At 44.0% G+C, this 25402-nt stretch overlaps 1 protein-coding gene and 1 long non-coding RNA gene across 2 annotated transcripts in view; both read left to right on the forward strand.

The window, feature by feature from the left end:
* The first annotated feature begins 1496 nt into the window (after positions 1 to 1496).
* On the forward strand, positions 1497 to 15184 carry LOC137857754 (uncharacterized). The gene is made up of 6 exons (XR_011097262.1): positions 1497 to 1623; positions 6350 to 6474; positions 8946 to 9000; positions 13762 to 13924; positions 14236 to 14317; positions 14444 to 15184. It is a non-coding gene; the product is annotated as an uncharacterized lncRNA (long non-coding RNA).
* Positions 15185 to 22149: 6965 nt separating this feature from the next.
* The window catches only part of PRR5L (proline rich 5 like), a 42951-nt gene continuing 39698 nt past the window's right edge, over positions 22150 to 25402 (forward strand). The window contains exons 1-2 of the mRNA XM_068684679.1: positions 22150 to 22331; positions 22671 to 22900. The gene's annotated coding sequence lies outside the window, so the exon portion shown is untranslated. The remainder of the gene's footprint in view (positions 22332 to 22670; positions 22901 to 25402) is intronic.

Below are 25402 nucleotides of genomic sequence, written 5' to 3' on the forward strand. Positions count from 1 at the left end.
AGAGGTGGAGGGATGCAAAGGGCGGCTGGGGGCGGGGAGCAGAGGGAGTAGATAACTGTTACTGCTGTGAAGAAGGATAGGCAAGGCAAGGGAGAACATTTACCCGTGAGTCACATATTCAGAACAAAGATACTGCCTGCCAGTAAGCACTGCTGGCATCGTGCTGTATTTGTTCTTCAGTCCTCCTCCTATTGTTGTCATTTCCTCGCTGTGGGGACCTTCTAATTATGAGGAAATAACGACAGGTTTGATTTCATATCGAAATCAAAGCGCTCCTTGTGTAGCACATGGGTGGTCAGAAGCCAACAGCAGTGCTTAGTTAACATGCCTTATCTGAGGATGAGGAAAGTTTTGTTTCGGTTTGGTTTGGTTTTGTCACCGTTTTTCCTTCCTTTCCTACTGTCTGTAGCTGTCCGCAAGGACCAGGCCTCCAAAGTCAGACTTCCTGAAGCAGCAGAGGGTGAAGGGTGAGGTTGCATCATGTAAGAGAAGCTGGTCCTGTGATCAGTGTGCTTATCACGAAGTTTTTGAGAAACACCAGCTCAGTTATCTGCTCTGCCAGAGGCAATTCTCTCTGAGTGTGAAAAAAAAATCAGTTAAAGCAGCGAGGCAGCGTGGATGACCTTCCTCGGTCTTCTCACAGCCCTTTTTTTCCATGATTTCACATCTGCATCACCCAGTGGGACCCAGCTGAGAGCTCTGAGCCTGCTGATGCTGTTGCTCAGCACTCTGCAGGAATTGGCTTGGCTCTCAGGCTGCTGTTTGTCCGGTCACTAAGCTCCGGAAAACTAAGCTCTGCTTCTGTGTAGGGCAAATTCACTTCTGCCTAGGCCTGGGTGATGCGGCTGTAGTGATTTGGAGCTCTCTTGGTTGAGCCAGCCTGGGTATCTACAAAAAGGAACAACAAAAACATTTCAGAACTTGTAATTCTTATGGGGAGAGAGGATTGGTGACCTTCTTGGCTGGGATTGACTTGAATGAGTAGGGAGAAGGGAGGTGAGGTGGGAAGGGATGGATTTGGAAGGGTAGTTGGGAGGTTTCTGGGGGGAATTGGAGACTTCCTGGGGCTTGGAGTAGGAGAATAGTTATTCATTTGCCTTTTCAGTTAAAATAGCAAATTATCTTTGTTTTCTGTATCTACTGCTACCTGGCTAGCAGGCTTCATGGTCATGAGAGTCTTTGTGTCCTCACAAATTCGTGTGGTTGTAAGGGAACATGGGTAATTACAACGGGCAAGAAGCAGCCCCAGGGAATTGCCTTGTTATCAGAAGCATAGGCAGCTCTCTCCACTGGTCTCTGAGGTATTTAAATATCTCTGAGGTAATTAAATATTCCTACCTGGAAAATACTGGGAGGAAAGATAGGGAAGTTGCTTGTCTGCCCTTTTTTTTTTTTTTCTTGATGGAGAGAAACTGCTGACCTGTTTTTCAGAGAAAGAGAGAGAAAGGAGGGGGAGCTAACGGGAAGAGCTGGGTATATCTCACGTATGAAGCACTGCAAGAACTATGTGTATTTCACATCCAAAGTATTTCTCTTCTACAGAAGTCAGCTATGGTGACAGAATAAATTCCATGAAACCGCAAGACAAAATCAAGAGATGGAAAACTGAATGGAAGAATTTCAGTAAGTCTGTGTAAAACATGCCTTGTATTTTTAGACATAGCTATATAACTCCAATGACAGATAAACACTTTGCAAAAATGTCATCTTTGTTACAGTCCATCAACTAGAGTGAGCACCCAAAATAAATGTAGCTGAGAGGGAATGTGTTGTGAGGAAAAAGTCAGTCTTGCTGTTCCTAACAAGGTAAAAAATAGACATAATAAAGCAAGCAAATAACTTGACAAAACCCATTTTGCCAGCTTTTTCTCTCTCTCTCTCTTTTTTTTTTTTTTCTTTCCTTTAAGATGTAAAAAAGGAAAGGAATAAATTTAGCTTCCTTACAATTTTTGGTTGTAGAACTTTAACCTTTTACGCTCCAGGAAAAGATGCTGACAGTTCTAGCTCAGTTTGGCTGTTCAAGGCTCCCTCAGAGAGAAATCCTTGGGATAATAAGGTTCTGATGGGAAAAACGGTTAGACTTTTCCCTGCATTTATAGCCTATATTCGTTGGAGCATCTGCTGCAGAACAATGGTTTCTTCTTTGTGGGCTTTCTGCTGCGAGGCAGGGCTGTGCTGTATAACCGCACCCTGCTGGGTGTGTGCAGCTTCCCTGCTGCAAGGAAAAGTGAAGCTGTTCTCCTGCCTTGCCTAAAAAGAGCTCCATAGTAGGTGATTCTGGGTTACAGAGCAAGTGAGATAAAGCGTGAGAGACATCTTTTCCTTAGTTACTTCTGCATTATTTGTGTTTTTAACAGTGTTTCTTTAGCAACAAATGAACAAATAATAGGAAAGAAATTTTCACAGAGCATGCATGCATACTTGGGTTTACTACTACTAGCTGCCTGCTTCTCATCATATTCTCCAAACAGGACTTTCCTGAAATGTCTCCAATTTTCTGAAGTCCCCTTTATACCATCTTACGTACTGATGGATGTGTTAGCCTCTCCATGCCAGGGCTAGGACAGAAATTTCTTTTACTGTTGTTGTTACTGGGAATCATGCTTAGATGTTTTTTTCTGGTAGGGCAAATTTCCCCCTAGATGTTTGGTTACTTCTGTACTAGTGAACTAAACAGTGACAAAGAACATTCCTAAGGCCATTGCTGTTAAATTTCTCATGCTGTTCTTGGCATTGTTTCCCCTCGTACTGACTGTCACTCTCCCAGGCAGCTCCAGGGTTTGGGTCAGGAGTTAGCAGGGACTAGGAAGTAACCCCAGTGAGCGGTATGTGTATGGCCACCCAGCCAAAGAGGCTGAGAGCTACACTGATGAAAACTGTCCCATGTCAGTTGGTCTTTGCAACAGAAACCACTCCAGAGCATGTTTAATTTACTGGCAGCATGTTTAATTTACCAGCACAAATCGAACTTTCACATTCTTATCTTCGCTTCTTTTGCTCCAGTTGCAATGAGCTTTCCAGAAGACTTGGTCTCTGTTTAGTCCATCTAACCCACGACATGAACATCAGTCAGCAGAAGCTACAACAGTCCTCCTAAGCTCCTGTGCCTAAGGGCAGAGAGAGACTGCAACACATAAGCAGGCATGAAAGGTTAAAACCCAGGACTTTAATCTTCCGATTATGAAACCCATGTTATTTTAGGCATGTTGGCAGAGCTCTGTAGGGGAGACCAACAGTGCAGTGTGAGGCATTTCTTCTACCCGTGGGTTATCAGCCCGCAGGCTGACTACATGGATTAAAAATAAAATAAAATAAAAATTGTCTTGCATTAAAAAAAAAAAAGAGAAAAGAATAAGGAAAAGGAAAAATGGGCTTTGCCTGTACCTTTTTCTTTCATTTACATTTGTGTCACAAGCTAAGAAGCTGGTACAGCATCAACAGCATCCTAATGCCTATAAGAAAAATCATATTCTTAGTAATAAAATTGCTTGTCCTTTTCTAAATTGGAAGACAGAGGTCCTAGCTTTTAAATTAATGCAGCAGAGGCATGGCATCGTGTATATGTCAGTTGAACTGGAGGTAGGCTACATGGTGACCAAGAGACAATCTCTGTACCCCAACCAGATGGCAAGTAAGTCCTGCAGAATTTCAAGGCACAGGATTTTAGGATGGCCACCTATCTGCCTGTCAGCAGTTACCCACTCACAGAGGAGTCATCAGGAGAAATGCCTGTTTGTGCAGCATCCACTGCAGTGCAGGCTGACACAGCTTCAGGACACCTTTGTCACCAGCCAGAGGACTTGAGGGAATGGCCTGGAGCTGGGACAGGGAGGGTCAGGCTGGGTGTCAGGAAAAGGTTCTTCACCAAGAGGGTGGTCGGGCAATGGGACAGGCTCCCCAAAGAAGCTGTAACAGCACCAAGCCTGCTGGAGTTCAAGAAACCTTTGGACAATGCTCTCAGACACATGGTCTGATTTTTGGGTGGTCCTGTGTAGAACAAGGAGTTGGACTCAATGATTCTTGTGTGCCCCTTCCAACTTGGGATGATCTGTGATTCTGCAGTTGGATAGGAGATACTGCATGGGGGTATTTGTGCATCAGGCATACCTTCCCTGCTGGCAGTGCTTCTCTAACAGCTGTATCCTATAGAGGGTGAGAGGCTTGGAGCTATGATTTCTCAGGACACTACAGCAAGATTTGTTACAACTTGCCTGACAAAGTTCTTAGATTTCTCCTAGGTAGAAGATCCACAAAACTACTTGTATCTGCTTCTGTGAAAAATTTTGAGATTTAAAGATAGAAAACATCAGGCGAGTACTAAGTATGGCTGTCTTTTTGAAACAAAGCAATTAAAATATTGAAAAGTTATGCAAATAATGCTACTTGACAGCAACCTTTGAATGTGCATTGATTTAAAAACCTTTGCAGGCACAAAACCAGGGATCTTGTACTGAAGTTCAGAGACATTGATTGGTCTGCATGATTCAGGAAAAAATCTGTATTGATCACTGCACCTGACAGATAATCCTTGCCTTAAGGACTTGTCTACGTTCGACTCTTTTCCTCTTGAAATTTCCACTATTTATGTCTGTTGGTGAATCCAGATTTTGGGAGCATAAGAGTAGGGTAGAACCGTTGGAAGCACGTTGCTGGCATCAGCAGTGTTGGCCTGACTCTGCATGGCTTTGTGCCCTGTGCATTGTCAGTCTGTCATTTGTTCCAGTGGCTAACAGAGGTCCAAGCAGTGTAGAACTGAGATCTTTCCTGGTCGCACTGATGTGGCATTTGGCTCCAGCTCTGCTCACTAGGTAGCTGTCATCCTGACAGATTTTGAATGTTCTTATGAATTTTTTAGGGATGGACTAAAACCACATGGTTATTACTCAGGTTTGTACTGCTCAGCGTCAGTTCTCAATCAGCTTTCCCAGATGACAGTATTCCTTCTTCCCTGCCCTCTGTGCTGAAGCAGCCAGCGCCTTCCCAGCTTCAACTGCTGATACTTGAGACTCTTCAGACGGGACTGCTAATTAGAGGATGAGACCACTGCTGACAGATGCAATCTGTAAAGCTCTGTGCTAACAGATACTCTCCATGTGCTGTGTGTGTGGACACTTGTGTGTATTAAAACTGGAAAGTGAGCAGCTTAGCACTCTTGTGAAGAAGCCACTGCACATTAGTCGCTCATCTAAGGTGTTTTCTCCCCCCTGCTGCAATATTGTCCCTATAAAATTTGATAGACCGGTCAGACTGTGTCAGTTCTTGCGCTTATGAATGTGTTCAAACAGCAAAGTATCATAAGAGCTAAAGGAAGCTGAACATTTTGCAGCAGAAAGCATTTGGCCAAGCATAATACCGAGCCTTTACAACTTTCCTTATCCAAGATCTCATCCAGACTTAACAACTATGCATTAATGCTCACAAAACTCCTGGGAGAAAACTTCATGCAACGTATCTTACAGCAGTGGAGCTTCATTTGCTTTTTTAAAGCTAATTAAAGCATTCTTTGAAACATTTTCCCCGAGGTGTTCGCAACCCCGACAGTGTAGCAGAGTCAGTACTGGCAAGACAGAAGGGCAAACCACCAGGGACAAAAGTGAGACATTTAATCTCTCTTGTAAAAACAAAGAAGCAAACAAACCACAGAGCTGGCAAAGGATAAATACAAAGTTTAAAATTCATGGAAGGGGACATTTCTCTCCTTTTAAATACATTAGCCTGTTGCTGTCGCTCAGCGTGACTTGGCCATGCTGAGGTTGGGCGGTGAAGCAAAGGCCAACACCAGTTTGGGCTCCCGGCCTCCCCCTTTAATGTGGCTCCTGCCCCACCCTGCCGGTCACAGTATGGGGGAGAAGGCAGAAAGGGAAAGGCTCGAACCTGTCAGAGTTCATTGGTTAGCTGCAGCTGCCAGAAAGGGCTCCTTCAAGGCTGATATGTAAAACAGCAAAACATAAACGTGCTGTTCAGTTGCATGGTTTCTTTCTTCCAATAGAGGCACTTACCTCCAGCAGGCAAGTGGTTAGTAGGTTCTGTCACTGGAAAACATTACTAGCAGGAGAGTAGTTTCTGTGTAGACAGTCCCAGCCACTCTGGTGACCTCTGGCCAGTTTAGGCCTCAAAACTGAGTGAAACATCAAGGGCTGACTCTGAGAATGCAGTGATGCCAGTATCAACAAACAGACTAGAAATATTTCATCAGTTTAAAATTCTGTATTCATTACCAAGTCTTGCTACAGCACAGCCCTTTGGAGTCAGCTGCAGGCACAAGCCAAGGTTATGGTAATGCAACCTGTAACTCTGCTTAACCATTTTTATTCTGCTCAAGTTTCTTGCTTTCCTTCCACTTTTCCAGTCAAAACCCCACTTGATCACCGTCTCCTGCATTGCCTGCCTTAACCACTGGGTGCCGGGGGGCCTCCCAGCAGGGAGCCTCTCATGCTCTAACTCATCCTCCTGGGATGGGAATGCTGCCTGCAGGTAAGCAAAGGCTTGTGAATACACCAGTGCAGTGTTCTTCAAAGCGAGATGTAGGGTGTAGAGAGCACAGAACTACTCATTTTGTAATGTGAATTGCTTGTAAATTTGCAGGGCACTGTACAAAATGCTCCAAGGAAGAGGCCAGTGTTCAAGCACTTCACCTAGATGTGGTTGTGCTCAGTTTGTGCTTGTGATAAACGCAGGCTGTTAGGTGTGCTGTGGGCAGTGGCAGAGAGAGCTGGCCTCACACACTCATAAGCTTCAAGAAACTGGCTGGTCTTGTGGCTTAGGCTGCCTGCAGAGCTGTGAGGTAATGGCAGCTGGAAAGTTGAGATCTTGGCTGCAACAAGAACCCCATCAGCTCATTTTGTGTCAGAGCAGGTAACAGAAGAGTCACTTCTTTAAATTGCATCTTAGTAAGGAAAAGGATTCGTATCCCATTATCAAGGAGTCAGTCAGGCCCCTATGGTTGCAATTCCTGCTTTTTATTGGTTTGAAATTGTGATTACATAGGGCTTATTTCTGCCTTACGGGTTGGAATTGTCTTTTTGTTCTGTGTTAATACATGTATACTGACCAGTTCAAAGAAGTCCAAGTTTAAGCAATAAGAAATAATAATCAAGAAAATCATAAAACCTCAATTTATTTCAACAATACCGTCATCACACATATGAAACAACAACAAAAAAGAAAACAATCAAAAAGAAGTTTCTTTCTCTAATTGCTTTGGGTGGCTTAAAACCCAGACAAGATGAGGTACACCCCATACACTCAGAAAAATCTCTGTAGAAATGCCTCAAAACAGACAAGAAGTACTGTAAATACTAAGAAACCAGAATATAAATGATATCCTTCTTTCTTCTGCTCTACCTCATCACAACCACATTCTTAAATTGCTAAGGCATCATAAGGGTAAATGTCAAGGTAAATGCTGTAAAAATGCCCTTCCCTCTGTTATTAACATCGCCATGGACTATTAAAATTAAAGGGCACTTTAAAACATAATTGATTTTTCATTATTTATCTGCTATTGCTTAAGTGTGGGTAGTGAATCCCCAGAGGGAGTGTTTCATATATCCTAGATATATCAGATATTTCGCCTCTGGCCTTTTAGAAATAGCAGAAATGTAGTGGTGTTTGTGCACCTACAATTTCAGGACATGAGCCAGCCTCTAGCAGATGAGACTACAAAAAGATGCTTCCTGTAGGCAATCTATTTGTTACTGTCTTCTGCCAATTTTTATACGTTTTTCTAAAATATCTATTTGTGACCATGTTGTCACTAATGCTGTGGTGAATGCTATGTCCACTCTGTCATGGAAACTCCTAGCTCAAGTTATCCTGGGGCAAGAGCTGACTTTGAGCCTCTTGAACCTGCCATGGCTGGCCAGTTGTGTCTACAGCCTTGGTGTTTATGGCTGTTTGCACACATATACTGGGAATAAAGGCTGGATAAGGACCGGGGCAGTACGAAACAAAATGGTTTTATGTAGTCAAAAGAAGAAATAATTCCATTTCCTTACTTGGTACCGACCATAAATTAAGAGCACATTGTTTGCTGTGATAGCTCTATAATTTTGTGCTTATATTTCTGGTCACCTCAGAACAGCAGAAATTATCTAATTAGTTTAAGACTTCAGATTATGTTAATGCCAAACATTATGCCACAAACAAATTGAATTCCTGTAGCTCTCTGCTGGCCTCTTACCAATGGGATAAGAAATATGAAATAGTACAAAATAATTATCTTTCTTTTAAGGAAAGCTCTTCGAGTGGGGCATGTGAGGTACATGGAAAGAGTCTTCACCCCCAGCCCACAACATGTACTACACAGTAAATGAAGCATGTTTAACAGAAATTAGTGCCAACTTTCACCAGAAGAAGTACCTGTTACCATTGTGTATGCGTTCGTTGTACCTCACAGTCCTCATTGCCAAAAATGTGGTTTGGATGGAAACATAATGAGCTATGTTTGAAAGCACGGGAGCCCTCAAACTTGCATTTCTTTTGCCAGCATTATGCCTGCATTGGGACTGTTTTAGTCGAAAACAGGCTGGAGTTTTTTGGCGAGCGTTCTGCAACAGGAAACGCCAAGCAGAACAGCCAACAGACAGCTAAAATACCAGCACAAGTGCCCCCAGGGCCAGCAGGGCGTGAGCTCTGCCCTGGAGAGCACAGTGTGGTTGGTGGAGGAGAGCTTCTGTGTGTGAGCTGCCCTTGGCAATGTAACACGGGGCTGCTGTACCACGCCTTGGGGAGCTGAGGCAGAAATTGCCCTGTTGACTTTGCCTGGGTCATGGAGAAACCTGGTAGCAGACAGAAAAATAATATTAGATTTTTTTTTCCTGGCCCCACAGGGACTACACTTTTACTAAGCAAACACAAAAGCTAGATTTGCCCCAAATGTAAAGTATTTCATTTCACTTCAGTCTCTGACAGCTTTTGATGTCCATTTTGCCTTTCCTCTGCAGGAACCAGTACAAGTTCTGTCCTGCTTAAGAAAAGGAGCAGACTGGGAAGAACCAGGTACATTAAGATAAAAACCAATGTGCATTTTCTGAACTGGGGGACGCTGGCTCTACAATGGCTACAGGCACCGAGTAATGAGAATGATTAGTGCTCTTGGAGCTGAAAACAAATAAAACTGTTTCCCATGTGTTCTTTCATGATGCTTCAGGCAGCGCTGTCCTGGCTGCACACACCGTGCTGGCTAAGGGGGAGAGAGCAAGCTGGTGGAGATGGGAGCTGTCATTGACCGATTATTTTTTGAAAGCACAAAATTCTTGCTTTGGTTACTAAGCCCCATTGTTTCTCACTGACTTAATGTTATTTAATTGTTGGTTTATTTATTTATTTTTATTCAAAATGTGTTATGGATGTGGCTATCTGTGGTGTTTCAGCAAAAGGACCATGCAGAATGGAGCTTGCAAAAAAACCCATTCTGTTGGGACATGCTATATGTAGTCCTGACCCCTCAGCTAGGTAGGTTGATGTGATAGCCTGGATCTTTTGCCATGCCAAGCGGAGCACCTAAGTATTGGTGTGCTTGTTGTTTTGTTTCCTGCGAGATGGTACATCCGGCAAACAAGCTGACTTCATTCCTTTTCCCCACAATGACAGCACTGTGCACTTGAATGAGGCCACAAATCAGCATCAACAATGGGATTCATGCCTCGTGGTACCAGAGGTTGCACTGAAGGGGTGCTGATGAGTGTCGCAGCCTTAAGAATGGTGCAGCTGAACCTAGAATTTTGTTGTTATTGTTTTGTTAATCCTTTATTTTTTTTAATGCCTGTTGTTTAAACCAAACTCCCCAATATTTCTCTAAAAAAACATCTGCTTCTTACAAGTTTATAAAACTACCTTAGTTGATAGGTAAACCCAGTGCCTGTGAGCCTAATATCATCTCTAGGAAGTCATTCCTTGGCTTATAGCTACTGGTGTTGCCCTGTCATTGGGTACTTGGTTGCTTTTACCCAAGCCACGTACCTTCACTGTGAAGGATTGTGTTGGCAGAGCACCCGCTACCTGGGAGCAGGAGTTCAGAGAAGACAGCTGCAGACATGGCTTCATTGGTAGAGTTTTTCTCTGGCAACTACATGTTTGCTGAGGATTTGTGTCAGCTCAGAAAGAGGATTTATTCATACAACAGAAAGGCTGTACATTGGTAGCTGACATTTATAGTTTCAGTGTGTCTGTATAGAAAGCTGTGATTACACCAGGCAATATAAATATAGTAGAGCAAACGAGGTCTTAACAGACTCTCCAGTTCTGCCTGTAACTCTTCACGCCAGTGCTACATGGGAGCACTACTGCCTGAATCCTCATGTTGTCACGATACTTTGCCAATACAGAGTGATGTAATGTTGTGCAACTTCATTATGCAGTAGCACAAATACCGTGGAGCTGTAGCAGTGCTTCCAAGAAAAATTCCTTCCACCGGGAAACATGATACTTAAATCAACACAAGCCCAGGTTTTTGGTATTAAGTCAAATTAGCGACACCAGCTATTCTGAATCAGCGTGTCTGGAAGTGATGCAGAGTGAATTCTTGTACCCTGGGATACAAACCATTACAGTTTAGACAAGTACAGTTACTTAGTCCTTCAGGAGCTGTGCCCAGAGGCAAGAGCTTAAAACCAATCTGAAAACAGCAGAACTAAGCATGTGTCAGTCATTTATGCCTTTTCTCTACATTGTGGTTGTAACCTGTAGAGAATTAAGGTAAATGTGGGACAGAATATCAGAAACCCTGTTGCAGCAGTCCTGCCAGAACTACTTATGATGCGTCCTCATTGGTGTGAGAGATCTCATGTCTCCTGGTCAGCTCCATTTCCTGTTTTGTTTTGTTTTGTTTTGCTTCTCGGGCTGATTTTGGAGTGCATGGAATAGATTATGTTGCAGTGAAACTAAACTGGAAAGTGTTCTCAAGAAGTGTACTTAATGTGCTCTGACCTCAATAGGTACTCAGCCCAGGAGACCCAAATGAAGATGGTTTGAATTAAAAAAAATCTTCAGTAACTATAATGTGGATGTCAGATCCTCAGCATCAACTCTGTAGCTCTGCAGATTGTTGGTCTACTGAACTTTACAATGCAGATGTAACCTCATGTGATTTTCAGCAGGAGGTGTGAGAGCCTGCAGCTGGCCTCTGAAAATCAGGCTTCTAATTTTTTTGTTTATCTCACCCATGTATGAAATGGACTGAGTGAAGTTTCTGTTCCTCCATTTAGTCATCAGTGAGGTGGTGTGTACACTGCAAATGCCGTGTCATTGCTGTAAATGTAGAAGACATTCTGATAACAGTGAGGAAAAGGTGTCACACTTTGTATTTTATAGCCCCAGAAATATTTTGCAACATATATAACTGGTAAACACTTGCAGTTGTTGCAGCCACTTCTGGAGTGGAACATGTCAGGTGATTTATGGCACACAAAATTGCACTATACTTGTAGGAAGAGAGAAGAAAAAAGCAATTGCGTAAGAAATCCTACCTCCTAGGTAAAATCAGCGTATTGCAGCCCAAATTGGATTTAGTCTAGTATTGGCCTCTGCTTTTATAGTAAAAGTCAGTGTGAATTTTTGAGTACTCAGGATCCTCCCTGCTATGTGTAATTGGGAAATACAGTGTGGAAATTATCTAACTCAGTAAACTGAAGAAAGGGTCAGAACTAGAAAAAATGGGGCAGTAAGCAAAAATCCTTGATATTTTTCCTGTCTGCTATTCTAAAAACAAAGAAATAATCATTTGAGATACTAGTTAATGTAAGGACTTACATTAATAAGTACATATTAAACAGCATGTGAAGAAAGTGGGATGTTGATTAGTTATTAAATATATTATTAAATATGCTGCATTTTCAGCAGTTCATTCTTTTTTTTTTTTCTTATTAAGCAGAAGGAAACAGGAAGCATAACTCTTTTGGTATCACCGCTGTTTTGAGTTTGATTCAACTAGGAAAGAAAAGTCTGGAGTAAAAAAAAAAAATAATTAAAAAAAAATAAAAAGAAAAGCCCTCTTTCCTTCCTGGAACAGGAAATATGAAAATAGAAATAGTCTACTTCCAAATCCTATGGAAAGAGGTGAAAATATCTCTTTTTTTTGCCAAAAGGATTCTACATTAGTTCTGACAAGTCAAGTATAGTGACCTAATCCGTTTCAGCTGTAAATATGCTTATTTGCTTTTTTTTTTCTTAAGTGTCATAGTAAACACTAAAGCACACAGAGATCCTAACTATCCTGATTTTCAAGATTGCTGTCACATGCTCTCAAACAGTGGTCTGTGAACCCTGGACCACCATCCCTCCGTAAGACATCTGAGTACAGTCCGTGGAATGCTTGCTGACCTCCACCTGCTGAAAGCCAGTTTGCGTTATCAGTACTCCAGTTAAAGTAACTACAACATATATTTTTTTCTAAAATAATAGCATTTTATTAAATAGATGTCAAACACATTATTTATTAATCTCCAGATTGCTAAACACCAGCAGCATAAAAAATGTTCCAGAGATTTCCTGTCCCCCTTTGTTATTTTCTTCCAGAAAATTAGTCGGGCTGTTAATTACAAAAGGTTGAGAACTGCTTTTCTTACGCTCCAGGTTTGGGCTCCAGTATTGATTCTGAGTTAGAAATTTCCTGTCCCAACTCTCTCTGTTCTCTTGGCCAGCTTACGTAAAGCCATAGCTTGAAAAACTGATGCCTTAGATTTTCAGATGTCCAAGGGAAGCTTAATTTTCAGAACCAGATAGATTTCTAATCCAAATAGGTATGCCTCAAATACTGTGCAGTTCAAAACCCAAGCATCTTGAGCCTCAAATTCTAACATTCTCCTTCCCTTGGAGTCATGATATTTCCCATGTTTGTAAAACCATTCCTATTTCTCAAGATAAAGGAGCAGGAGTGGATGTTTGAATTGTTTAGGTCTGGTACATGACTTGACTAAAGGAGCAGTCGGATTTATGGGGGCTTGAGGAAAAGATGAACCTCTCCCAAATGCTAAGGCCAACTCTCCTCTCATCTAGTGCAGGAAGATTTCTTCCAGAATACTTTCTTACTTGCATTCAGCAGCATGCATTCATCTCTTCCAAATACAATCTACATGATTAGCTGGAACTGAGTCACCCCCAGCCTAGGGCACAGGATACAGGAGGATTTTATTACAAGTTAGGTTTCCTGGAGGGAAGTCCAGTTAAAGAGGAGGCTCACATTCTCCCCAGTCTATTGTTCAGTCAGACTGGGACCCTGGCCTTTTCTGTTTATTTATCCAAACAGCCCCACCGCCTTGCATACTGTTCTGTATGTGTACAGTAAACACTGGAGGCTCACTGTAGTGGTAATAACATGTTGCAGCTATAAGCATCCATATCTTCCTAGGGTCAGCTGCTCATCTGGGCTCCTTCTGCCCTCCCTTCCCTGTTGCCAGGCTCACACAAGAAGGTACGTGCATACAGCCTGTATCCTGTGCGCACAGACTTTCTTTCCCCTGAGCACTGCTGCCTGCTGGAACTTTCATCAGATGAAAAAAATACCTTTCTGTCAGCAAAATATCTCTTTCAGGGGTAAGGGAGGTGACAGAAGAATTCATTGCTCAAGTTTCTGTATTTATTGCAGATTTTGGGGGGTTAAATTTATGATTTGTATTTATATAGAAAGGGACAATGTGGAATTGGATTATGGTCAGTTAGAATCAGCTTCACCATCTTTGCAGTTGAGGCAGTGACTACATGTTTGGCGACAACATTGCTTATCTCATCTTAACCCAGTTATTTCCTTTTGCCTCCTCCCAGAATCAGGTGCCATCATTGTGCCATGGAATTTTCCTCAGCAAGACATCTGCCCTTCACAGACTTGGACAACACAGACATGGAAAGAAATATGTCTGCAATTGTAAAGACAGAGTGAATGAAGAACAAAGAACATCCCTTGCTAGCTTTCATTTGGCTAACACAGGTAAAAATGGTGGTGGAGATCCTTTCTGGCCATTAATATGGTACATTGCCTGCTAACTAAACACAGGGTACCTGGGGTCCTGGATAGTCTGCCTGAGCTGAGATTTACGCACTTAGACAGGTTGCCAGTTTTCAGTTGCTTGTAACGACAGCAAAATTAGACTAACCAAGAATCTCTGTCACTGGTAGAACTACTCATTTATAAACAGGTTGACATTCATGGTGAAAGTCGGATCTGTCTGACGACATGTAACTGCATACCTTTCACTTTTGCCTTTCACTTTTGCCTTTCACTTCAAAAATCCTGCGTAGGCCTGAACATCACCTCTTTCTCAAGGAGCAACCCCATGCACTAGATAAAGCCTTACACAGTATTTCTTCACGAGGAGAACAGGTGAGCATCAGTCTATTGCTATTTACATATGTGCCCTACTTGATAGAGCTACTGACCTGTGATGTAACGTAGTGCTAGCCCAAGCATTGCATTACTGATGTCTCGTTAAAGGTGTTTTTTCCACAGTTCAGGACTGTGCCTTTCCTTAGCTGTGACCTCAGCAGGTGCACTTTGTGTTGCAGAAAGAGGATGTGAGAGAGGGCATGTGCTCAGGGCATAGTACGCTTGGCACTGGTGAGTGATAATCCAGCATAAATTACTGTCTAATTGAACTGGTTTTGCCATTTGGATTTCACACATTTCAGCAAGGTGTGCAAATGGTGGGGAAGGGAGGCCATTTTATTTGTTGTATTTTTTTGATTGCAAAGCCTGAGTGTTGGCCTTATGTCTGTTCTAGTGAATTGGCACTGCACACACACACACAGACTTGGATTTCCTTTATGAATAGCTGAAATTCCAGTCTTGCCTGGCACAAGGGTAAGTTTCACATAAAGAACAGCCTCTGTGGAGAGTTTTTGAAAATAAATCAAAAACCTGAGAGACTGAGAAAAATTCTGAGAATTGGAGATGTGACAAACCGCATTGCCCAGCTTCTTACTGGCACGGTTAGGATACGACTCTCATCCACACAAATGTACAGTCCTAGACAAATTCCACAGCTGGCACTCAAACACCCAAGTAAGCTCTCTGCAGGAGAGCATGTCTGTACACACAGCCATTTGGCCACCGTGCAGTACTGCTCATAAGCAGTACGAATACACGCATATGGGCTTCTTTAGTTCCATACATTCATCCTCGCAGTCACAAGCTGGGTTCCACAAGCACACAGGCCCCACTAGCTTACAGAATTCTCATACGCAGAAGATTGATGCTCAGTCTGCACCCTCATTTAAGTGAAGTAGCTCTTCTGTCATGTTATATCCTTTCTCCCCTACAAATACTACCCATCTCAGCTATGCTGGTGTAGTTTATAGCTTTTTGCTACAAAAGAGCTATCTCATAACAATAGATAATTTGGGATCAGAGGTGTCTGATAACAGAGAGGAATACTCCTTGGAGCTGTCATTCACTTGACCATCCCTGTAGTTTTCACAAGCCATGCATATTCTGGGGATTTGCATCTTACTCCGTGTATTCAAATGCAGCCTGTCAGTCAAATCCCTCCCTTTGTGCACCGAGCCTTCTCAGCCTCTCTGCTTTAATCTTAAAACATAGCCTCACTCATCACTTCTGTGCCACTCTAGAGTATCTATATACATAGAGTTTAACTGGTCAAGAAAAAGGGGTATAGTTGCAGAGTTTACAACACACTAACTCTGATAGTCCCTTTCTCTTTGAATCACTGAGGGTTTTCTTCCCTTCCGTGCCTCACCACAATATGCTCTCCCACAGCATGACCCCTTTCCTGGACAGACAAACTAGGATCCTTTAGTTACTAAAGGCGTTGTCCAGTTTAGCTCGAGTAGTACTGCTAAGTCTGGAAGAAAGGACCTGGCATTTGTAGCAGGAGTCAAGAGTAGAAGAGAAAATAAGCACTGAACTAAAAACCAGTAAATTCAGACTGTGGCACCTGGCTGGGTGTTGTAGTTCCTCCCATCATCAAGCAAGTTCCAGGCATCCCTGGGAGGTGGGGATGATTTGTCAGTGACTGTTCTAGTTCAGCAGCACATGCCACGTGACAACAGATGAGAAACCTGCTCAGAGTGGAAAAGGCACGTCTGCCCATCATCCCACCGGTTGTGGGAAGGCTAAAATACACACATCTGAGCCACTCTGATCACTTCTGATGCAACACATGACTTCTTCTTGGCCTCTGACTAAGCTGCTCCTTGTGCCAGTCAGCTCAGGAGGTGAATGTGTCCTTCTGCTGTGTTCACACAGAATCATTGACTTCAGCTGGCTCTCAGAGCTACATAAAAGCACAGCAGTGGTGCTGAATGCATTTAGACATTTTAAGGGAGAAAATCTGTACTTCTGACTGAGAGATCTACCCACAGTAAGTGGCTTTCACCACATCGGAATGCTTCTGTCTCAGCCATTTTATACCCACAGAGCGTAGCATGGTCAGCGAGCAAGATGTGGGAAGTAAAAAAAAGACAAACCAAAAACCAACAGATGAATCACAGCAAAGCAGGGATGAATACAGGAAGGCACCTTAGAAGCCTCTTGTTACTAGAACTGTGTGATTTGGCGTTTGTTCACCAGTAAGTCATCTAACACCTAGTGATTCACTTGTTTTGCCATAAGAAAGATGCCTTATACCACATGCCTTATACCACGTGCATACTCTTTTGGGTGTGCAGCTCTGAAAGAGAATATAACCCCAAGCTGCTGCCAGCAGACAGCTGATACATGAAATGTCAGAACTCTGTGCAGCTGGTACCCGAGCCATTGGCCACCTTGCCAAAATTACTTGCTGCGGTGACCTCTCTGCTGTCACAACTGGCAGGTCCTGAACGACCTGAAAGTGGCCCCATAAATCAGGCTCACAAGCAGGCAGTGCTAGCAGCAGAGGAACTTGTGTCGCTGCTTGCTGGGGTCTTCCTTGCTCTAAGGGCACACGCTGAGGATCTCAGCTATCCTGGGCTCTGAGGCTGGTATCACTCATCAGCTCTGACTAATTTTACAGAAAATAGTTGATTTGGAGTGGGTAGAAGTGAGGTATGAGACCTTCACAAACAGTTCTCAGTGAGGCAGGCAGAGACACTGTTACAAGCATGGTTCCTCCTTGCCAGTTTTGTCAGAAGGCAGAGGAAGGAGAGAGCGAGTAGAACAGCAGGGACTTTCTTTGGCAGGGCTGAGAGCTGTGGTGATAAGCAGAGAACTGTCCAAGAGAGGGATGGAAAGTAAAAAGTATCACACCCGAAGTGAGAGTCTAGGGCAATGATATTTGTAGCAGTACTCTGCGTGGGTATGAGTGAAGACCCGTATCATTTTTGATAGCTGAAGGAGGGGGTATCACAGTAATTTTGATACGAAGTGGCAAGTCAGGCTGAGATGTATTGCTCTGTGAATAAATAAGGACATTATTTGAAAGAAACCACACAAAGTATCTGGAAAATGTAGGCATTGTTCAAATATGAGAATCTAGAGAGGAAAGGTCTGAAATGAAGAAGCAGAAGGGTCATATCTTATGTATATATATATAATATTATAAACTAGAAAAAGAAGTGCTAGGACTGGAATAGAGTACAGCCATGCACTGGTAATTAATTTTTTCGGTGTGTTATTACCTGGAGACAAGATGAAGGAAAAGTGACCAAAACAAAAGACCCTCCTTCAGGAAGATAAAATGATGAAGCAATTAAGGAGGTAATTGCTCCAAAATGCAGGACAAAAGGATTTTACAAGAGGGCAGCAGTGTGTTTCAGAAATGGCCAACAAACACTTCAGAGGTGGTGGGAGCTGAACTGAGGATTGACTGAAACATGGCATTTTGAAAATTTTACATAACACTCAGGTCTAGAGTATCGAAATCAGCTTTGAGAGGATTTAGGATGGATGTGTAGGATTCTAAGTAATTAATTTAAACATTTAGTTTACTAATTTTGGGGATAAAAGCCACAGGGAGATGGAGATGCTAAAGAGACAAAGTCGGGGGTGGGATGGGAAGAATTAAAGCAGGAGGATGGAAAGAAGGGTTTGTTCTGCTTGCTCATCCCCTTTGGAAATTTATAGTATGATTTCTAACAGAGGTCAGTATAAAGCAGGCTTGTTGCCACTCTTTTTGCCTGACTGTGATTCGTGGTATGACTGTAAAGCATCACACACAAACATGCTTCAGTTCTTTTCTTCATTTAGATCTTCTCTCCCTGAGGGCTGGTTTGTTTGTCTTCTCCATCGGAGGTTTGCCACTGACGTGACAAACAGCACTCCACGGAAGAGTAAGCTTTAGAAACACAGAAATTGGAGATGGAAAATTCCTCTGTAAAAGATCAACTAGCCCACTGTGCTTGGTAAGCCAAGGCATAAACACTAGCATTGTGCTTATTTAAAATACCACAAGAAGAAGTGTTCCTGAACAACTGCTCCACCAGGTAGTGCATCTTATAGCCAAGTCATTGTAACAATACTTATCCTAATCTTCGGTGTCTCATTTCATCCTCTTTTCTCCTTCTTCACAATAACAGTGCTCTTACTTCTGCAGACTCCCACGGTGCCTTATCCCATTCCTGATTTTTGTAGCATTGTGTCCTATACCTCGTGCACAGCACAACCAGATGTGTTTAGCTCTTTCAGCTCATATGACAATGTCTGTAAATCAGTCCTTATCACTCCTACTTTCTAAAAATGTGTTCCTTTATATTTGTAAATGCCCGTCTGATGAGATGTTCAGAACTGAATGCAATATTCCAGGAGATTATACTATAATACCACTAACACAGGCCTTTGTTACAGCTTCTGTTTATGAAGCATACTGCCCATTGTGATTTTTTGCTATTTCTGTTCACCCCCAATCCACCCATCATCTCATATTACAGGCATGTCTAATTTACTGTCTGCTGTCCTGCTAGTTTAGGTCACTTTCGGTGTTACAGCTTCTGAGAATCCTCCTTCCCAATGAATAGTTGTGATTTGAATTATTTCTCTCCAGATATAATAGAGATGCATTTTTTTTATTTCTGTGGAATTAGGTATTGTTTCCTGAACCTCATTTGTGCCAGAGCTTTGAATTGTAAAATTAGTAGAATAATGTACTCTCAACCCCATGCCTTGGAGATGTTTCCCTCCCTTTGCTTCTCCGAGTTTGAAACCATAAAAATTGCTATTAACAAAGAACTAAAGAAAAAAAATATGATCTTTTTGCATGAGTTCTTTGAGCTTCATAGCATCACTGCTACATGGAGTTTCCTCTCTGCTGCTCAAAGAGAAAGGTGAAACAAATTGTTAGACAATTTCCACCGTGTCACTCCAGCACTGCTACACTCATTGTCCTCACAGTGACTGCGCTGGGATAGGAGGTTGCTGTTCGCAGCACATCCCCAGCCATCTGCCCCACACTCCTTGCTAGAATCTGCAAGTTAACCTCAAGCATAGCCACTCCCTAACCCTCTTCTATCTAAACCATCCACTTCAGTGGAAGGCAATTTTTTATTGCTTGCTTGCGTGCTCTCTGTCTCACTTGCTCATTTGACAGCTAGAGCAAATGCGTGCTGTCCCAGCAGATGGCAAGGGAAAGAGACCTTTGGTGGCTAGAATAAGAGCAAACTGAGTGATGGCAACCACTTAACCTGGTTCAGCTGCAGCCCTCAGACCCTTGAAAATCAGTGCCAGAATTAGGAATGTTTTTCAGATGTTATGGCTGTCCTCATTGCCCTGCTAGACCACACTGTGTTTTGTTCCCCAGAACTCACTTCTGGGAAGCAGATCATCTTGAAGACCTGTCAGATCACACACACAAAGCCATGGCTCTATGCTGTGGATTCTTCCCATCATCAAGTGCATTATAAAACAAGCCAATTAAAGGTCACATCTGTTAGTCACAACTTTTGTGGTTTGGCTCTTATTGAACACCAAACTGTGTGAGAGCAGGACGTGTGTGTGCTTGAGGCTGTCTTGCTATCAAGCGTGCTGCAGAGAGGATGTGTGGTGTCAGGGCAGAGTGTCAAAAAACAAAATTAAGGCTGCAGCTATTTTTCACATATCCGTTCAATCTGAATGTTAGTAGCAACATCTTTGATGTTGTCAGTTTGCTTGCTTTTCAGTTCTTCAGGATGATGCTGTAGACTTGAGCAAGGCCAAAGAAGAGAAAATTCCTTGCACATAAAGTGAAGAACAGTTCATTCACACCACTTCTTGGCTCCAGTGCTTCAGCAGACATTTGTAAATTATCACTTATCTGTGCAAAGCAAGGATCTTTCTTCAGAAACCATATTATTTTCTTTTTGGTCTCACCAAAGCTTAAAGAGAAAATTGAGCTACTGAAGGTCGTTTTCCTCACCTCTCAATCTAGCAGACAGCTCTTTTCTCATCAGATCCCTTCCACTGCAACTCCGTCCCACTCAGGTAAGCTTTAGGGCAGGAGTTACCTACCTCTAGAAGTTAGGTGGGTTGTTTTGGGCAGCACCTTTCATAATCAGCTGAGGCAGAGAGTCATTTCCAGAGGGCAGTTCTTCCTAACCTAACAGAGCTGTCTGACCTACGTGAGGTGAATTACCTCTGGACATGCCTCTTTCCCCACTAAAGGGGCCCAGACAAGTAGATTACAAGAGGTTTTGTGTACTCTTAGGTAGATAAAGTTGGGTAAGATGAATCCCAGTGTAAGTCTTTTATCTTTCTCTTCTGTGCTAACATTTCTAATGATCTTTCTTGTCTGTCCTTGCTGTGTATTAAAGTCTACCCAGTACATACGCTCCTGCGTAAGTGACAAGGGCTGTCTCCTTTACACAGACACTGAGGCCTTGCTGCTTCCTAAAGAGTAAACTAAAGTGGCTCCCACCTTCTTCCTGTTGTGGTGGCAGGGATCTTTTCGTCTCTTTCCTCCATCTTCTCCCACAAGCGGGAGTCCAGCCATACAACAGGATGCTCACAGTAAGTCTGTGTTGTGGCAATGATGTCTCCTGGTGGTAGTCTTGAAGCTAGAGCCCCAGGGGTCTGGTAAACGGCTTTCCCCTCCTAAACGTGGGGTCTCAGACCTCTGCATGTTCAGGTGTTCGTCCCACACCTGAAATGTATTTTCAAGTTGTGAGTCATAACCATGTGAGTTTAAACCTGGGGAAAGATGCTGGCTTGTACACTTTTTAAAAACAAAACAAAACAACAACAAAAAACTAGCAATTTTACTATGCTCACATAATGTCAGAATCTGAGATCTGTCCCAGGGTCTATACTGCTTTTACCTGAACGTTTATTTCTCACACCTAACTTCTAAAGTTAGGTAACTCCTGCCGTAAAGCTCTTGCTTGTTTTTTCTTGCAGCGTTTCTCTCAGATGGAACACACCGCTGACCAGGTACGTGAGGTCACCATTTGCTTCGTGTCTAAATTCTTTAGGATCTTTGCTGGCCCACAGAGAACAGTTGAGCTGTGATAAACCACACCCTTGCCTCTCCAGTCTCAGAGCAGCCGTCACTTCCCGGCCCTATCACGAGCCACCGATAGGAGACCACCACTCACACTCCATTTCTGCAGTGCTGTCTCTGAAAAATTAGCGATTGTTGGCTTGAAAAGCAGATGCAGAATGAACGACAATTTGTGCTTTTGATTGCTGGTGGATTACCAGAAGCACTAAAACTTTAAGTGCTGGATAGACACCGGCTGTCATCATGTGCCTCACTGCCCTGGGACTGGAAGCACGTTTCTGTATGTGCTCATATAGCTTGTCAGAAGGCAAGTTCCAGGTTTTCATGTTCATAAGAATACCTCCGATTTGTGCAGCTCTGGCAGTACCAGTGGGCAGTACGTAAGGTTCGCAGTGCCTCAGTGACTCTTTGTTTTACACATCTGGAGATGGAAAAGGAGGGACAGCCTCATGAGAACACCACTCCTACAAGGACGTGTGGCGAGTGGTGTCATCTGAGCTCCCTGCGTCTGCTTCCAGAACGACTCAGAGCATCAGAGGATCCCAGCACAGGCTGGTGGGTTAACCCAGAGCTTCCAGAGTAGCACCAGCTTCTCTGATGTTCAGAGCAGACCCAGCCCTGTTGTAAAATCATGGTTTGAAGACATAAAACTGTCTGCAAAAACAGTGCATTGGGTTGCCAGGCATCAGCAACGCTGCGCACTAATTCACATAATCCTCTTAAACACTTGGAGCAAACGACACTGTCCTATTGATTCGGTCTTCCTCCTTCAAGCACTTCAAATCTCAGCACCTTAACCTAAGGGTTTGCTCTCCAAAAGTCACTGTGACTGCCCGAGTTATGCGTTTGATGCAACTGCTTGCTGCTTGCACCTACTCGTGTCTTTTCTTTAATCTCGTGAACTTTTCAGCAGTTTCCTGAGCGATACCTGCTGCAGACGGCGACGGCTGAGCAGCTCGCACTGCCACGGGGCTGCAGGAGGAACCCCAAAAGGTAAGGCGAACCCCAGCACGCCCCAAAGGCACGGCCACTTCGTGCGACCCGGCACGGGCCCCCAGCCCCCCCAGCCTCCCCGATTTCTTTCCCTCGAGGGCTGAGGGATCCAAACTGCGGGGTGGGAGCCCGGGGATGGGGAGGGAGCCGCTGCCGCAACCCCTCGGGGGTGCCCGACCCGGCTCGGCCCCCCGGCCCGGCCGCCTTTTGTCTGGGCGGGGAGGAGCCAGCAGAAGGCAGATCGTAAAAAAAAAAAAAAAAAAAAAAAAAAAAAAAGAAGGGCTGGCCGGGAGCCAGGAAGTGTAAAAATCCTGACCGGTTGGTGGCAAATTTCGCCAGATCGCGGCGAAGATCGCAGCGCGTCCTGCAGCCCGCGGCGGGCGCGGAGCGGGGAGCGGAGAGGTGCGGAGCAGCAGCACGGGGAGCAGCAGCACGGGGAGCAGCAGCACGGGGAGCAGCAGCACGGAGCAGCCAGAGAGCAGCCGGAGAAGCCAGAGAGCAGCCGGAGAGCAGCCCGGAGCAGCCTGGATCAGCGCCCTTCGCTGCCGCCCGCCCCGCAGAGCGGCGGGGTGAGTGCGGGGGACGCCCCCGGGGTCCCTGCGGAGCGGGGAGCGGGGGCAGCGCGGCCCCAAGGAGGGGTCGTGCCCGGGGGGACCCGTGGGAGGCGGCCGGGCCGAGCCCAGCCGTGCCGCCGGGGCAAGTTCTCCATTTAAAAAAAATATTAAAAATAGCCCCTCCGGCTCCACGGTGCTGCCGAGTGAGTCATTTCCAAACCGAATGTCTCAGTCGCAGCCTTCCCCCCGGGAGACACAATAATTCTGAAACCGGGGGTGAAGGGAAAGATATTTTTTCCCTCCCCTCTTTTTCTAAATAGATTGAATTAACGCGCAGCCGCTGCGGAAGACAAAAGCCGTGAGCAGCGGGCTGCCTGTTAAAAAAAGTGAGGCATAGCTCCATCCTTTTCCCCCTTCCCTCGGGCCTCTCCCTGGTGGCGATGCCACCCGCGTTTCCCTGAGAAGCGCTGGGAGCCTCTGTGCCCAGAGCTATCCGTTTTTGTGGACGAAATCTGCTTTCTGTTTGTTCCTTCGGCTGTCAAACCCGTCCCCTGTCCCCTTTGCTGCAGGATGTCAGCTGCAGCCAAGGGTCCTGCCAGCAGTGACCCCAGCCGACGCCGCTCCTGGCTGTCCGTGCTGGAAGAACAGTCCAAAGCAGGGCTATTTTCTTCTGCCTTTTCCAGTCATATGATGATTTGTTCATGTAAGCAGGCTGTCTCGAGCAGAGGGACTTTTTGTTTGTCAGCAACAAGTGCTGAACGTATTTATAGGCGATGCTGCAATTCTGTGGTATGAGAGGTTTCAGTTATGCAGAACTCGAAGGTACCTGGATCAGAGTGCAAGGGCTGTTTACATCTTTCATACAGCGCTGTGTGTGCATGCATATTTGAAGCATACACCCATAGCTCTTATTTCACGGTGAGGCAGCATGTCCTAGATACAGAAGCTGATGTGTAGGCTATGTAGTTTTGTTTTGTTTTGTTTTTCTAAAACAGAAGCTGCAGTCCGACTGTGCAGTAGTCACCAATGGTACAGACAGACCATGGGAGACAAGGCGCTGCGCTGTCCTGATGAACTGGCTTTCCTTAAACTCGAAAGCCACCAAGCTAGGGGTAAAGTCCTGTCCTCTGACCCCTGTGAAGAACTTTGTTAGTGCTTTGGCAACAAAAAATGACCTAGAGCTGAAAATATGTACAGTAAGATATGCCAGCTATTTTACAGCCATGTGAGAGATGTTGGGTTTGAGGATACGATCTGTGGCAGTAACCCAAATCTAATGCCACTGCTGTCCTGGTAAGTAGAGAACTGCGATGCAAAAGCACTTTGCTTTCTTTTTTTGCTCTTTAGATTCAATTTCTTTTATTCATGCTATTTATATGCCTCGCAGCCAGGAGAGACCACTGTGACTGATTGACTTGTCTCACAGGGTGCAGAGCGCTCAGGGATTCCCGCAGCAGGTCTGTGACTTTTCATTCAGCTGTAACATGCAGGAGATTCATCATCTTAAAAGTGCCACCAAAGTGCTAAACTGAAGGACGTAAATACAATTATTTTGTGTTCCAAAACACACAAAAAAAGCAGACTTAACAGCCCATGTAAATGAAAATTTCACAGTAATCTAAGACAAGGTATGCTCACGATACACAGCTCATAGTCAACATATGGCATTGTTGCTAAGATTTTAGTGCCGTGGACTTTGATAACATAGTGGAGGGAGGAAAACGCTTGGGCTTGGGTCGAAAATCAGCTGCTTTTTGTGAAGCAGCAGGTAAAGCTTGGGAGAAACTTTTCTAGAGGTGGATTATTCTGTGTTTGCCTATAATGGGGCTGTTCTGAATCTCTGATTGAAATAGCTGTCCAGTCAGGTAGGGTACATTGCACTGATGGGACTGCAGTGCCGAAGGTGGACAGGGGAGTTCAAGCATACAAGCCCGTAGTGAAATCTCTTTTTTTCATGTCAGTTTAGTAGTGTTTCCTTCTGGTAGTTTTACAGCAGCTTTAAGGTGACAATTTAGCTGTGTATCACATTTGTCTTCAGCCTTCAAGATAAAATTCTCTGTAATTATTTTCATGCAGTATGTTTATGTACTGTTTAATGTCAGCTCAGACTCTGATAACACTTCCAAGGTTCACTTTTAAAGCTCAGCTGGAGCACAGGTAGCATCAACTGACTCCATTACTCCTTCTGGAAGAATTTGAACACCCTAAATTTCCAGCAATGAAAGACACAGAGTAGGTGAGACAGATAGTTAACATTTTATTTGAGAAATGAATAGATGTAGCTTCCTTTCTTCTGGAAAGAGTGGAGGGATGGGAGTTGAATAGATCATCAAAGGCTTAGATATAGCAGGCAAATATGCTCTAGAAGGGTATCTTTTAAAACTCATTTTCTGGGCATCTGTAGTTTTTGTGTTCTTCCTTTCCCTCCGTTTCTCTCTCTCTCTCTCTTTCTGTAATGTATGGCCTTTTGTATCCACTGTTTCTGCTGATGTGAATTCAAGCATAAATATACATTGA

Source organism: Anas acuta, chromosome 5, assembly GCF_963932015.1.
Source record: "Anas acuta chromosome 5, bAnaAcu1.1, whole genome shotgun sequence".
Lineage (NCBI taxonomy): Eukaryota > Metazoa > Chordata > Aves > Anseriformes > Anatidae > Anas > Anas acuta.